The sequence below is a fragment of the Aythya ferina genome (assembly GCF_964211825.1).
Source record: "Aythya ferina genome assembly, chromosome: 25".
Taxonomy (NCBI): Eukaryota; Metazoa; Chordata; class Aves; order Anseriformes; family Anatidae; genus Aythya; species Aythya ferina.
Genome location: NC_140323.1, coordinates 4111975 through 4125149, shown reverse-complemented (window position 1 = coordinate 4125149; position 13175 = coordinate 4111975). Strand labels below are relative to the sequence as shown.

The following is a 13175-nucleotide window of genomic DNA, read 5'->3' as shown; positions in this document are numbered from 1 at the left end:
TGGGTCATCCCGGCCCCCTCGTAGCTCCAAAGGCTCAAAGGGGGAACAGCTCTGGCCAGGAGACCCCCCCTGTGCCCACCCACCCCAACGCAGTGGTGGCCCAGAGCTGCTGTGGGGCAGGATTGGGGTGTTCCCAGGGGGGATTTCACCCCAATTCCCTTCTCCAAACCATCAGAAAGGCCAACCCAACATCATGAGCTTCCCTTCCCATATCTTCAAGTACGGTGGGGAGGAAATCACTCTTCCAACCCCAAGTCCCCCACCCCTCCAGGTACCCACAAAGCATCCCTAATGCACTTCCCCCAGGAGCAGAGCAGGACACGAGCCACTTTTCTTCAGCACAGCACCTCACCTACAGACAGCATCACGTTAGCGTCACGTCACTACGTGTGACAAACCTCTACATTAGGAGCCATAAATATTTATATAGCATGAACTCAGACAACAGAGCTGACACCTCACACTGCAAAGGGATTCGAGTGTGGAATATTATTTCTAAAGCTTTCAGTAACACTCTCAGGCCTCCTGGCACTCTGTGGTGCTCCCTGCAGGACTGCTCACACCTCCAGGCACCAAGGGGGCTTCATCCATCACCCATCCTTCCCACCAAGGGCACCCCACACAGCCAGCAGCTCTAATGGGGTCATCAGAAAGCCAAGGGGGTCAGGGCTAACTGCTGCACACAGGACAAAACCCAACTGTGCTAATGCCCTACCAGCCAGGCAGAGATTTACTGGCCATTTTTAGCCACCAAGATGGGAACCTGCTGCTTGCTTTTCCAGAGAGGTCTTTTGAAGTCAGACACTGAAGTCTACCAAGCATTTGGGGGTTTCTCCAGGTTAAGCCACAGTTGGCTGGTGCCCCCTCCCCAGAAAGCCCCCATGAACCAACCTCTGGCCAGATGAGCTGGGGGAGCTGCTCCCCCCCAAAACACGTGCTCCTGCCTGCACATGGGCAATGGCACAGCTCCCACCCAAAGGGTTTGTCTCCTTACCTTATCACAGGCACCCAGAGAACATCTCAGGGTCATCAGGACCACCGCTGCACCTCCTGCCCTTGGCCTCCTACAGAGACTGGGAGCAAGGAGCCAAAGATGCTCCAGCTACAGCCACATATCCTAAAAACCATGGGCACCGAGGCTTTCCCAGCACCCAGGGCACACTCAGGATGGCCATACCACCCTGACACACCACCACCAGCACCTGAGGGCACAAAGAGGGAGCAATTCCTCCTTTCGGGGGTTTTATTGCAGAGCTGCTCTCGCGCAGGTGCTGGGTGTTTTGAATTTCCAACACTTCTCAGGTGTAACGAGAGACGCCAGTCTTGATGAAAGCAGCCAGCTGCCAAGCATCTCCTTTGTGAGCTCGTTGACGGGCACTCAGACGTTGTGTTCTTTTCCATTAATAGTTTACTAATGAATTTCTTGGCACGTGCGTTCAAGCACGCAGCCAAACTCAGAGCAACTTTTGGAGAAATTTTCCAGAAAGTTCCTTCGGAGCTCAGTACCACAAGTGTTCAGAGAACCACCCGTCTGGGGAGCAGAGTCACAGGGGGACAAGTGGCCCAAAGCTCGCCCAACCAATGCACATTGAAAATCCCCTGGCTGCTGCTCCTGCCTTAGCCACCGCCTGAGCAGCTGGTGCAGGAGTTATCCCACGATTGATTTTTAAAAGAAGATCTGGCTAGGGAACACAGAAGCTGTTCACAAGCAAGTTTCAAGCCAAGATTTGTCCAGAAAAAAAAAAAAAAAAAAAATTCTGCAAGGCATTAGCTCAGTTCTAGTGCTGCCCTAACAAATGCTTTATGGTGCCCAGGACTTCCAAGCCCTAGGAGGACACCCAACCCCTGCTCCAGCACAAAAAGCCATGGAATTCCTGCACTTTTGGTTCATGGCGGAGCTGTAACATCTCCCTGGACCTGCAGCATGGGGAGGAGGAGAAGGAGATGGCATGGCCTCCAGCTCAGCCCAGAGCAACACGGCACGTGTGGGGCTGTCTCCTTGCAAGCAGTGCTCCATGGAGTTAGCTGGCATTAATCCTCATGCACTGCCCGTTGACCACAGCATCAAACTAGCATCTAGTTAAGCATGCACAGGAGCCATGGAGATCGATCAGCGGGAATGAGCCTCTTGTGGCCGTAGATCAGCTGCAGAGGGCTGGGGACACGGCGTGATGCTTGGAGGTCCCATTGCTGCAAATGGGGCATGCACACGGGGGACCTGCAGGGCAATGACAGGGGGTCCCAACACCCACAGGACCTTGTAGATACTGGGCAGTTGTGTGCCTAAGTTTCCCAGATGGGCACCTCGGTCCCACCAGTGGCACAGGGCTCAGGAAGAAGCTGCCACCCCACAACCTTTGGGGTTGGCTCTCCAGGCAGGCCAGGAGCTGCAGGAGCTGCAGGGTCCTGTGAAAGGCAGGGTGAGATGGAGAAGATGAGCCCTGCATGCTCCAGGGGTACCTGGCAGGATGTTTAGCAGGGACCAGACCATGGATGACCTGTGGTGAGGCTCCTCTCTGGGCAGCAGCCCCTGCAAGGGGAGAAGCAGGCTGTCCCCTATGAGCTCCTGCCCCAAATCCTGCCCCAGGTGGCCCTAGAGGACCATGTGTTCAACCAGAAACCCCACCAGCCCCATCGCTATGGCTGCTGCAGCACGTTCAGGCACCAGGCACTTACTCTTTGTCCCATTTAGGCTCTGAACATCCCTGACTGGGACACCCATGGCACCAAAATGCACCATAGGGTTGGGACCGTGCTGGTACCCACAGCCCAGGGAGCTGGGCAGGGGGGCATGGGGCTGCTGCTGGCAGCTGGTGCACAGCACTGATTTTCACCAGGGTATCTGAATGCAGGAGAAACATCCTAGAAAATTGTTCCTGTCTTGTTACTTCCAAATGCTTTGTTATGAGGCTTGCAAGCCATAAAATTTTCACTACTATGATGGTTTTGCCCTCTCATTTCCAGCAGCACGTCTCCAAGAATTAGCTGCCTGAATACCTAAAGGCAGTCTGTGCTACGAGAGCCTTATGAACGCATGGCAGGACATCCTCCCAGCGCCCCGGGCTCCCTCAGGCAGCTCCAAACCTGCGCCCAGAGCCCCCCATCTGCTCCCAGCTTTGCACGGCAGCAAACATCGAACCTCTCCCTCCAGCCCTCCCCGGCTCCTCCATTGACAGGTGTCAATGTTTGCTTTTGGGGAGAATTTGCAGGGCTCATCTCACCGGAGCTCAGCCCTCGGTCGGAGCTGTGGCAGCTGCCGAGGTGTCCGGGGAGGAGAGCGAGCACCGAGCATGTTCAGCGCCGAACATCGTGTCCTACGCCTGCCTGCAGGCTATTTACACAGCTCCAATTGATTCCTTGCAACCTGTAATTATTTTCGTTGATTTTTTTTCCCTCCATGCTCTGTTTGTTTTCACTCTCAGGAAGAGGAACAATATTTCTCCGTGCCGAAGTGACGCTGAAGAGGCTGGAGTGCTCCCAGCTGCTCCGTGGGCCGTGGCTGCTCACCCCCTGCCCTCAGATGGGGCCAGAGAATCATGCCTCTGATATCTAGACTGATTTCTTCCTCTTATTTATCTCACATCTACATTTATTTTTCACTGTATTTTATTTTTCTCCTTTTTATTTTACCCCTTTTTTTCTTCCATGCCACCCTTACTGCAGTAAAATGGCATTTCTGCATGGTAAACCAGCACTCTCTCCCAGTACCAGAAAAGAGGCTGTGTAAAGCCAATATGTCCTGGCTTTTGCTAAGGACAGGGTCTGCCCACATCCCTGCAGCAACCCCAGTGGTCTCATTATTTGATCTGGAGTCACTTCTGTGCTTGCACAGCCGGTGCTGGAGCCGTTTGCCCTCACCTGAGAGAAAATCCTGGAAGGGCTGATGTCCTCGTCCTGCTTTGGGGACAGGTAAACATCAGATTTATTCCTTTCCCCGATCCATTTAGTGGGTCACCTTTCTCATTCACCTTGCCTTTTTACCTCTGGGTTTCCTGGGAATGCTCTGCTGCAGTTGCAAAGGAAAGGAATTATTATTCAGAAAAGAAGTGGGAGAGATGCTATAAATGTAAAGCGCGAGAGCGATCCTTAATCATCCTCATCATTAGTTAATTGCCGTAGCCTGAGTCCATTCCAAGGAGAACACAGCGTTAAATATAGATGGAGAAATGGGATCTATTTTTGGGGGTTTGTGCTCCCTTTGGAGCGGGTTCTGCCTGCTGCTATTCTTACGGATGTCAACACCGGGGAACTGTCAGAGCAGCGTCAGTCTCGCGTTCGCAGGACGTGGGCTCCTACCCAGAGCATCTGGGATTCTGTTTAGCTAGAGTGATGCCTGACAAATGATCGCAATTAGGATCCTGCTATATTTTGCACTCGGCTTTGGGGGAAACCTGTTAAATACCTGGTTCCAGCAGAGCCCTGTCCAAAGGCACGTCAGGAAATCGGTGGCAGAGCCAGGAGCTGAGTCAAGATCTGCAGAATCCAGCTCAATGCCTTAACCGAGAGATTTATTTTTCCTCTACCTAGGAAGCATTTGCACCTATGTCCTGGAGCTTGGACTAGCAGAAGCCCTTGCTCCCCATGCACGCTCCCCATTTTCAGAGCACCTTTTATTCCCTAAACATAGCTTTGGTCCAAGTCCTCCGTGCATTTAAGAGATGAAGACCCCATTAATGAGTTTTCCTGTGGCTGGCACGGGTGGCTGGTGCCAGGTTCCCTGAGCCTCATCGCCATAGTGATGGCAGAGGACCCTTCCCATGCCATCGTGCTCTGCTCGGAGCTTTTCCTTCAGCTCTTGGCCAAGTTTGGGGACAGAGAGCTGGGACCGAGGACGGGGCACTGCCTGCATTTCTGTGGGACAGCGTGAGACATAAAGGATGTCCCCATCCTTGTGCAGGGCGAGGGGCTCCCTTGTGCACATCCTTGTACCCAGGGTGGCTGTGGGAGCCCACGCATGTCCCTGAGCACCCAGACGCATCCCAGGCAGCATCTGCATCCATCCAGGTGGCACAACACGCGTGATCAATGCTGTGTGCATGTCACAGCGGGTGGCACAAGCTGGGTGGCACTGAGGCACAGGGGATGCATGCACCTCGTCCCCCAACGTGTGTGCTGGTGGGCAGGGGTGTCTGCTTGGACACGAAGCTGTGTGTGGGGGGTCTGGGCACGGCCACACGAGCGTGTCCTTCAGCAGAGGCTCGGAAGAGGAGGATTAAATGCCAAGTGCTCTGCGGTGCTCTGCTGAGGGCTAAAGCCTGATGCATTGACCCTGCTGGCTGGCTGACAGATACCTGGGCTTAGTGGCTTTTCTGCTCGCTGGCAACGCTTGTACAGTGTGTCAGAGCTAAAAATTCTGCTGCACTGAACTGGATCGTGTCCCAGGCCTGAGTCTGCAGGGATGATGTGTGTGTACACGCACGCACCGTGGCAGAGGGCATCGGCGTGGAGGTGTGCTCCTGGCTCCTGCTGCACGTGCAGCCTGGTCTGCACCAATGTGGTGTAATCCGTCTGGGCTGTGATCCCGGCACACAGAGTTGTGCTAAATATCCCTGTGGATCCCCTTCTGCAGGGCCATGTCTTTGTGTATATGTGTGGCACAAGTTAAGGGTTTAATTACCTACCGAGCTCTTGGAGAGCAGGCTTGGTGTAACGAGGAGAGTTGGCTCCTGTCTACAGCACAGATCTCTGGGACCCTGGGACCACTTTTGTCCTCCCTGCTCCTCTGTCCAAGGCTGTGCATGAGTCCAAACCACCCAAGCAAGACCAAACTCTCCCCCCGAATGTAATACCCCCAGGGCACCCCGCAGCAGGGCTGTAGCAGCGCACACAAGCTCTTACGGTGCAGCTCCGAAGGGCAGCCACCCATTGCAGGGGAACATCTCCCATTTTTTATCCCATTAAAAAAAAAAAAAAAAAAGGATTCTTTTGGTTCTGCTTCCCCTGCTTGCACTCCTTCTTCCTCCCAGGTGCTGGGAGAAGATGCTTTGCTCCAGCATTACCCTGCAGGGCAGCAGCACCTCACTGGGCAGGGGCTGCGGTAGCTCCATCCCTTCTCAGCCAGATTTTTTTGCCGTGATGCCTGCATATCCCTGCTCCAGGAGGAGGCCAGGGCTGCAGGCAGCAGCTGTGCCATCTCTCTGCTCCTTCGGCAGAATCTGGCCCTGCACGGAAAGGAGGCAGCAGTCCTCGCCCCCTGGCAAAGCCTCGGTGCCTTCACGTGGATGCCAGCGTGGGGAGATTGGCAGAGGATCTCAGAGGGGATAGAAAGGGAAAGTCAAAACTTAATAAGACATTAAGACAACAGATTCATTAAAAAGTCGTTAGTCTCTGTCAGGAGTGGCTTTAATTAACAAATGCCAGGAACCGCAGTACTGTCTTGTTGCTGCCACTGTGCCTCAACAGTATTGTGACCACCTGAATGCCGCTAATTAAATGCCATTTAAAGCTCCCCCAAACCTGGCAGCAAATCTTCAGCGCTCTGCCAATTTTCTCTGCAGCCTCCAAATTCACCTCATTTGTCATTGTCCTCCCCACACGGGGGTGGCATTTCTTGGAAAACATCACTTCCCTCCCAAGGCGTCCTTCCTAAAGCTTCTTCCCATCTTCTACTTGTTTAGCCAGACCCCACGCTTCCCCTGTGTCTTTTCAGCCGGGGGAGCCCTGGCACTGCTGCGTGGTGGCTTGGGGAGCTGCGCTTTGTGAGAAACACAGACCCCATGGCTGGAAGGAAAAGGGAGACCCAGCTCTTGGACAAGGTGTGCTTCCTCCAAGGCTCCTCCAGCAGCATCTCGTGGCTGTAACTAGTGTGGGAAGGTCCCTGTTCGTCCCCCCACCTGTGGGTGCCCCAGAGGGGTGCCCCAGGTGCCCTCCGTAGTGGTGCCAGAGGAAGCTCCAGCTGGGACCCTCTGCTCCGGAGCTCACCTCGAGCCTGCAGATGCTTCTTGGCCATCTCAGGGCATGCGTGGAGAAGGGACGGGGTTGCTGTTCTGGGGGAAGCTGTGTCAGCCTAGTTTATTCCTCTGCATTGCACTTATACAGAGGCTTCACTGTCAGAGCTGCACCAGCGGAAAATAAACCAAGGTGCCCCTCCGGCTGCCTCCCCCCGCCCCAGCGCCTCGTGCACGCAGGCATGGTGCAGCTGCTTGGATTCGAGCAGAGGCTGCCAGCAGGGAGCAGGGGAAGGGTGGTCAAGGCCTGAAATGGCCAAGCAGGTCACCATCTGGAGCAGAAATACCCAGGAAAGCAAAAAGCTGCTCAAAGAGATAGAAGAAGGGCTGCGAAGCCCTTCGGAGATGAAGCAGAAGGGGGTTGCATCCAGTCTCCTCTACTCTTGTCCCAGTAGCCAGCCACATCCAACCCCCAGCTCCCCTCTCCCTCTTTTCCCCGGGTGCTCTGGGGTTGGTGAGGGGCTGGGGAACCTTGCAGGAGCTGCAGAGCTGCGGGGAGCAGAGCCCTGCTCAGCATCCTGCCCTGCCCAGCCCGGAGTTTGTGCCCAGGACATTGCCACGTGGGAGCACGACAGCTCCTGCTGCGCACCCCGGGCTCTGCCACCTCGCCCTGCTCGCTCCTTCCCGTCATTTCCTCTCGTGTCCCGAAAACAGTCCGTCTGCTCCTTGAGTAATGGGCTCTCTTTGTACACTTTCAGGAGCCTTAATACTTCATACTGACCTCTATTGGCAAGATCAAATCAAATCAATCTAACCGCAGGCTCCTGATTTCCTTGAGTTTTTCTTTGCTTGTATTGTCCTTACGTTTCTTGTGATTTTTTATTTTATTTTATTTTTTTTTTGATCCAGCAATCAAAGGCGTTTCTTTAGCTGCACACACATGCAGGAACATCGGCAAACACACCATCCATAAAATATACAGCGTCGTCACGGGGGGGATTTACATAACGGTGACACTGAAGGCATCAAAAAGAATCAGTTATTAGATTTAGGAGCAATTACTGAAACGTCTCCTCTAAAGGGGAGCAGGCTGGGAGCTGGCAGCGGGGTACAGAGGCTGCTAAACGCTCGGGTCCCTCCCCGCTCCATGTGCCATTTGTCCTGCTCTACACCTCGTGGAGACGTTCCCAGCTCCAAGCAGCTACAAACCTCCCCGCGGTCCCCTTGTTTTCCGTAGCTCGGGCGATGGAAGATTTGCAGAGAGGCATCTGGAAATAGCTCAGGCTCCCCATCAGGCATCTCTGCTTTCTGCAAGCCCAGGAGCTGGGCACGTGCAGCTGGGTACAGCTCCGGGGCTGTGGGGTGCCCCAGTGCCCCAGCAAGGGAGCAGGGAAGGCGTCAGGAAATGCCATAAATCCGAGCGTTACTCCATCACCTCCCTCAAATCTTGGGAATTGCTTTGGAAGGCGTTCCTTGCAGACAGCCATCCGGCAGCAATTCAGCCCCCATAGGCAAATCTAGGGCCCGATCCAAGTCTATCCAGACAACAAAATTAGGCAGCTAATTAAAGAAGCTCCCACCTGCATTGCATGTGCCAAATTTAACGGTGTGGCCTCGTGGTGCCCGATATTTGCAGATCCGTGGGAGGTTTGGTGCTGCACGGTATCTGAGAAGACAAACAGCAAACAAAACTACCAAAACTCAATCTTTTTGTTAGTGTCCATGCTTGTGAGCTCTTCTCGTCGATAAAGGCCTCCTTCTGGGGGCTGAGCAGGTGATTTACAGACCTGTCCTTGGGTTTGTGCCTTCCTTTCCGTGCCGTGCCCTGCCTTACTGGGCAATGGGCTGGGCTCCCACGAGCACTGTTTGTGCCCGCAGCCCACCGACAGCCAGCCCTTTGCCCAGGAGCAGGACCTGCTTTCACTCAACCAAAACAAAACCCACGATAAATAATCAGTGAATTTGTAGACGCTCGATTGCCATGGCAACCCCGCAGCCCTCCTCCTCCTGAGCTGCCTGTGAGCGCGCCTTTGGCTGGGGACCCAGCAGGTAGCATCTCCCCCAGCCGCTCCGCAGGGCTGCAGTGCCACCCCCTTCACCATCACACGCCACTGTCCTGGGTCACACCGGGCTCTGTGCCCCCTGCCCTGCCTGCCCTGATGGCACTGGGCCACCCTGGGGTGGCTCTGAGGTACCCGAGACCACCACCAGCACCCCGTGCTCCTTCCAGTTGCCTCCACTGCCAGGAGCTGGGAGGAGAGCAGGGGCAAAATGCTCATTCAGCTCGATGTGGGCAGATATCAGCACCTTCAGACACGTCAAAGCAGCCTCGGTACATTTTACAGAACCAAAAAGGGAGGCTGCGTTTCTCTCCCCCCCCCTCTTTGTCCATGCAGGACGTGCGTTATTCTCCCTGCTCGCTCCGGTTCGTTCTGATGGGTTTTGCCTTCCAGCAAGGCGGCGTTAAGCCAGAGCACGACAGGCAGGGAGAGCTGCTGCTCCCACACCGCACAGCCTGCGGTAATGGCACTTGAGATCAAAGAGATTCGGGGGGAGCCCCGGTCCCGGGAGGGAGCCAGGATGCAGCTCGGAGGTGGAGCGTGGGTCCAATCCTGTCTCCAGCGAGGCTGTCGGGGGCTGTGCTCAGGCTCTGGAGGCACCAAAGCGTGGTCAGATCCCCCCGAGGGCTCCGGTCATGGCTTTGCCAAAGCATCGCAGCCCCCAGGAACAGCCGGCTCCAAGCCCTCCTCAAAGGCAGCGCCGGCGCTCGGGGATTTAATTGCACTCTTGGTATTCTGTTCAGTGCGAGGCCAGGTATTATTTATAAAAATAGAAAGCAGAAGAAACAGGGAGAGAGGAAAAATATCAAAGGGCTCTTGAATTTTCATGCTGCGTTTGAGCAAGCAGCCTTTTGGATCGGATCACAGCCCGGTGCCTCGGGGAAGAGAGCGGGCGCGGGGAGCCAAGCCCCAGCTGCACCGCGATGACGGGGGCCCGGGGGCCAAATCCTGCCTCCCCAACAGGGATTCAGTGCAGAGTTGCAAAGCAGATGAGGCTTAAACTTTGCTTTGAGTCCCCACATGCACGGCTGCAGTCCTCGAGCTGGGGGAAAGGGGTCTGTGCTGTCTGCTGCACTGGGCTTGGGGGACAAATAGGGTGGCTTTTGGCTGCTTGTGGTGGCAGGAGAAGGTGGCCCCATCCTGCAAGGGCTCAGCACCGGGGCAGGCAGGGCTCCCCCCTGCCCATTTCTCCCTCGCCCTGCTGGCAGATGAATCATCCGCGGTGATCGGAAAGGGCTCTTCTTTTTTTCTAGAGGAGCCATGGAAAGATGCCAGTGAACATAACCTCTGCGACTGCTGGAGGAATCGTTCTGGGGAGGAATTAGCAGCACAATATTAGTTGCAGGCAAAGAACTTAATTAGCAGATTCAGCAGAGATTCCAATTAAAAAAATAAGAAGGGAAACAAGCCCCGTGCGTGGCTCGCGGCTCTGCCGCAGACCAGGAGGGGCGGGGGGGGACAAATCCTGCGCAGGGCTCCTGGCCACCCCCGGCACGAAGCCCTGCAGGAGCTGGCTGGGGGGCTCAGGGGGGCTGGGAACCAGCTGGGGATGGTGGTGCCAGGCTGCTCCAGGCACATGGTGCCCAGCAAAGCGAGGAGGAAGCCTGGTCCCATTCTGCTTGGGGCTGAGCTGCAGAGCAAAGCGAGAGCCGGGCTGCCCAACCCAGACGGAGTGGTGATGGTACCCAAGGAGCTGTGATGCGCAGGAGACTTGAATCCATATCAAGCCCCTGGATGCACTGGGCTGTACGGGTGCACCCTCGGCTTACCCCAACCCTCCTGAATCCCTCTGCCCCGCTGCACTCTGCCCCCATAGCTCTTATGGCACCAAATCCCAGGATTTAAATACCCAAGTCCCACTGTGCACTGCCTGATCCCATAGGGCTGCAATCCTGGCTGCCAACATTGGACAGAACCACCCCCAAAAAATACATTCCATTGCTGAAATCTGCGCTGGGGAAAAAAAAAAATTATTTATTTTTTTTAATAATTTTGAGCCATTCTCTGGTGACCTGGGACGGTCACAGCCCCCGTGCTCAGCAGCAAAACAGCAGCAGAGAGCGCCTGTGCTCACCAGAGAGCCAAATAAAAGCAACGCCTCGTAACCGCAGCTCTCGGCTCTGCGGTTTTATTCCGATCGGTGTTCCGCCGTCGGGGCGGGCGCTGAGAGCAGCCTGCCTTGCTGCTTGGGAGAAGCAAGCACAGCCTGCAGGCCTGGAAACCTGCCTTCGAATGGAAACGGGAGGCAAAGGGAGGAAGCTCTGTGCATGCAGGTGTGAGCGGGGCGTACGTGCACGTAGGTGAGCACACGTGCGTGTGCGCACTGCCCGGCTGCGTGTGCACGCGTGTGAGCTGCGTGTGTGCCTGCAGGCACAAGGGAGAGAAGGTGGCTCGCATCGTCATGGAAACGCTGACAAACACAAATATGCCAGCAAACACCACTCGCTTCTTGCACTGAGATTCTCCTCGAGCAGCACAGCATCAACACGCACCCGGGGCGGGGGGTCCCAGCAGGCACCCGGGGTGCCCGTGTGCTTTTCTCACCCCTCGTGCTCAGCTCGTCTACAACCTGCGTGGGGTTTGGCACCCCGTGGGGTTAAGTCCCTGCAGCTCCCCGAGGGGTTTGCATCACGGAACCCCACTTGATACCCTTGTGCGATCTGGAGAAAGCAAAATGCAACCAGGCAGCCAATTTTTCAGCCCAGAAGGCAGGAGGGAAGGCAGTGCCGAAGCCCAGGCAGTGCCTTTTGTCCGGGCGCATCCCTGCTGCCTCGCATGTGTCTGCAAGGAGTCGGTGGAAGAGCTAACTGGTCCTCGGAGGAAGACCCAGACACAAAAGGTGTTAATAGTCAGCGCTAACAAATGCAACAAGTTCCCCTGCAACTGGCTGACGCTGCAGCCTTTTAATTACATCTTTGTCTGGCAGTAAAAGAAACAAATTTGACTCTTAAAGCAGCGCATAACACATGAGGCATCATAATCATTTTCTTCACCGTTTTTTTTTTTCCCCTTTCTTTATCAGCAAACGCTGTGCTCTTTAGGAAGTTTATTTCCCCCCGGACCAATCTCCTGCCTGTAAATTTGAGGGCGGGTGAGGGCGAAGACAGCAAGGAGGAGAGGAAGAGAGGGTGATATAAAATTTCTGCAATGCAAAGCTCGTTCCGTAAAAGACGGTCACATCATTCAGCACACCTTGCCAGCGTGTTCATATAACGGGGGACTCCATCAGGTTCGCTTCACACCCGTAACTTGCTTCCCAGGGCAGCAGTAAAGACGGCTGGGAGGGGGGGGAAGATAAACCGAGCTGCTCCTCCTGCGCTCCTGGGGCTGGCAGAGGGAGCTGCTCTCCTCTGGGCTCTAACTCTGGTTTTTCCTGCGTTTTATAGCAGCGCCCCTGATTTATCGGCAGCTTTAATAGCAGCTGTAAACCAGCCCCAAAGCAGAGAAATAAAGTAACCAGGAGAACATTTCCCCTCCCCATCCAGCTCGCCTCCCTGCCAGGAGCCGTGGCAGCACAGCAAGAGCCCGGAGGTGGCACACTGGGGCCGTGGCTTTGGTCCCAAATGGTGTGAGCGGGGTCCCCGCGCTGCTGGCCAGGCACGGCGCATCCCTGCCTGCTGCTGCACGGCCAGACGGGGCTTGGGATTCATCCCTGGAGGTGGTGCTGGGCCTGGGCACCCTTTAATCAGCTACAAATGAGCTGCTGGGGGCAGAGAAAAGGAGAGCCCCATGGTTTGGGATGCTCACCTCTGACTCGGGAAGGAGTCCCAAGCTGAATTCCTTTCGCCGTTGCAGGCTTCTGCCGTGACCTTGGCTGGGCTCTGTAGACCCAGAGCTCCAAATGTTTTTCGAAACTGAAATCAATGGGGGCTCAGAGGTGGATGCTCAGTCCTTATCGACCCGGCCCTTAGCCTCGCCGTGCCTCGGCTGATCTTGAGGGATCTGGAAATTATCCCCCAGATGAGTGCTGGAAGACAGAATAAAAATGTGCAAAAAATATGAGTATAACAATAATATTTTAATAGTGCCTGGAAGTGGGGATTTGCTGATAACCCCGAAAACACCCGGTATCAGTTTGTGGCCACTTCAGACCATACAAAGCCTCCCCAGGACACCTGCCCCTGGTTTGGGCTGTGCTAACCACTTTGTGTTTTACCCAGCTGGTTTTCCTGGCGCTGCTGCCAAGGGAAGGAGGGCAGCTGGTCCCTCACGGGAGCACCCCGGTGCC

General features: G+C 55.3%; 1 protein-coding gene across 1 annotated transcript in view; it reads right to left on the bottom strand.

The window, feature by feature from the left end:
• NFASC (neurofascin) overlaps window positions 1-1182 on the bottom strand; it is a 114745-nt gene extending 113563 nt beyond the window's left edge. Inside the window, exon 1 of the mRNA XM_084497606.1 lies at window positions 995-1182. The gene's annotated coding sequence lies outside the window, so the exon portion shown is untranslated. The remainder of the gene's footprint in view (window positions 1-994) is intronic.
• Between the last annotated feature and the right edge of the window lie 11993 nt (window positions 1183-13175).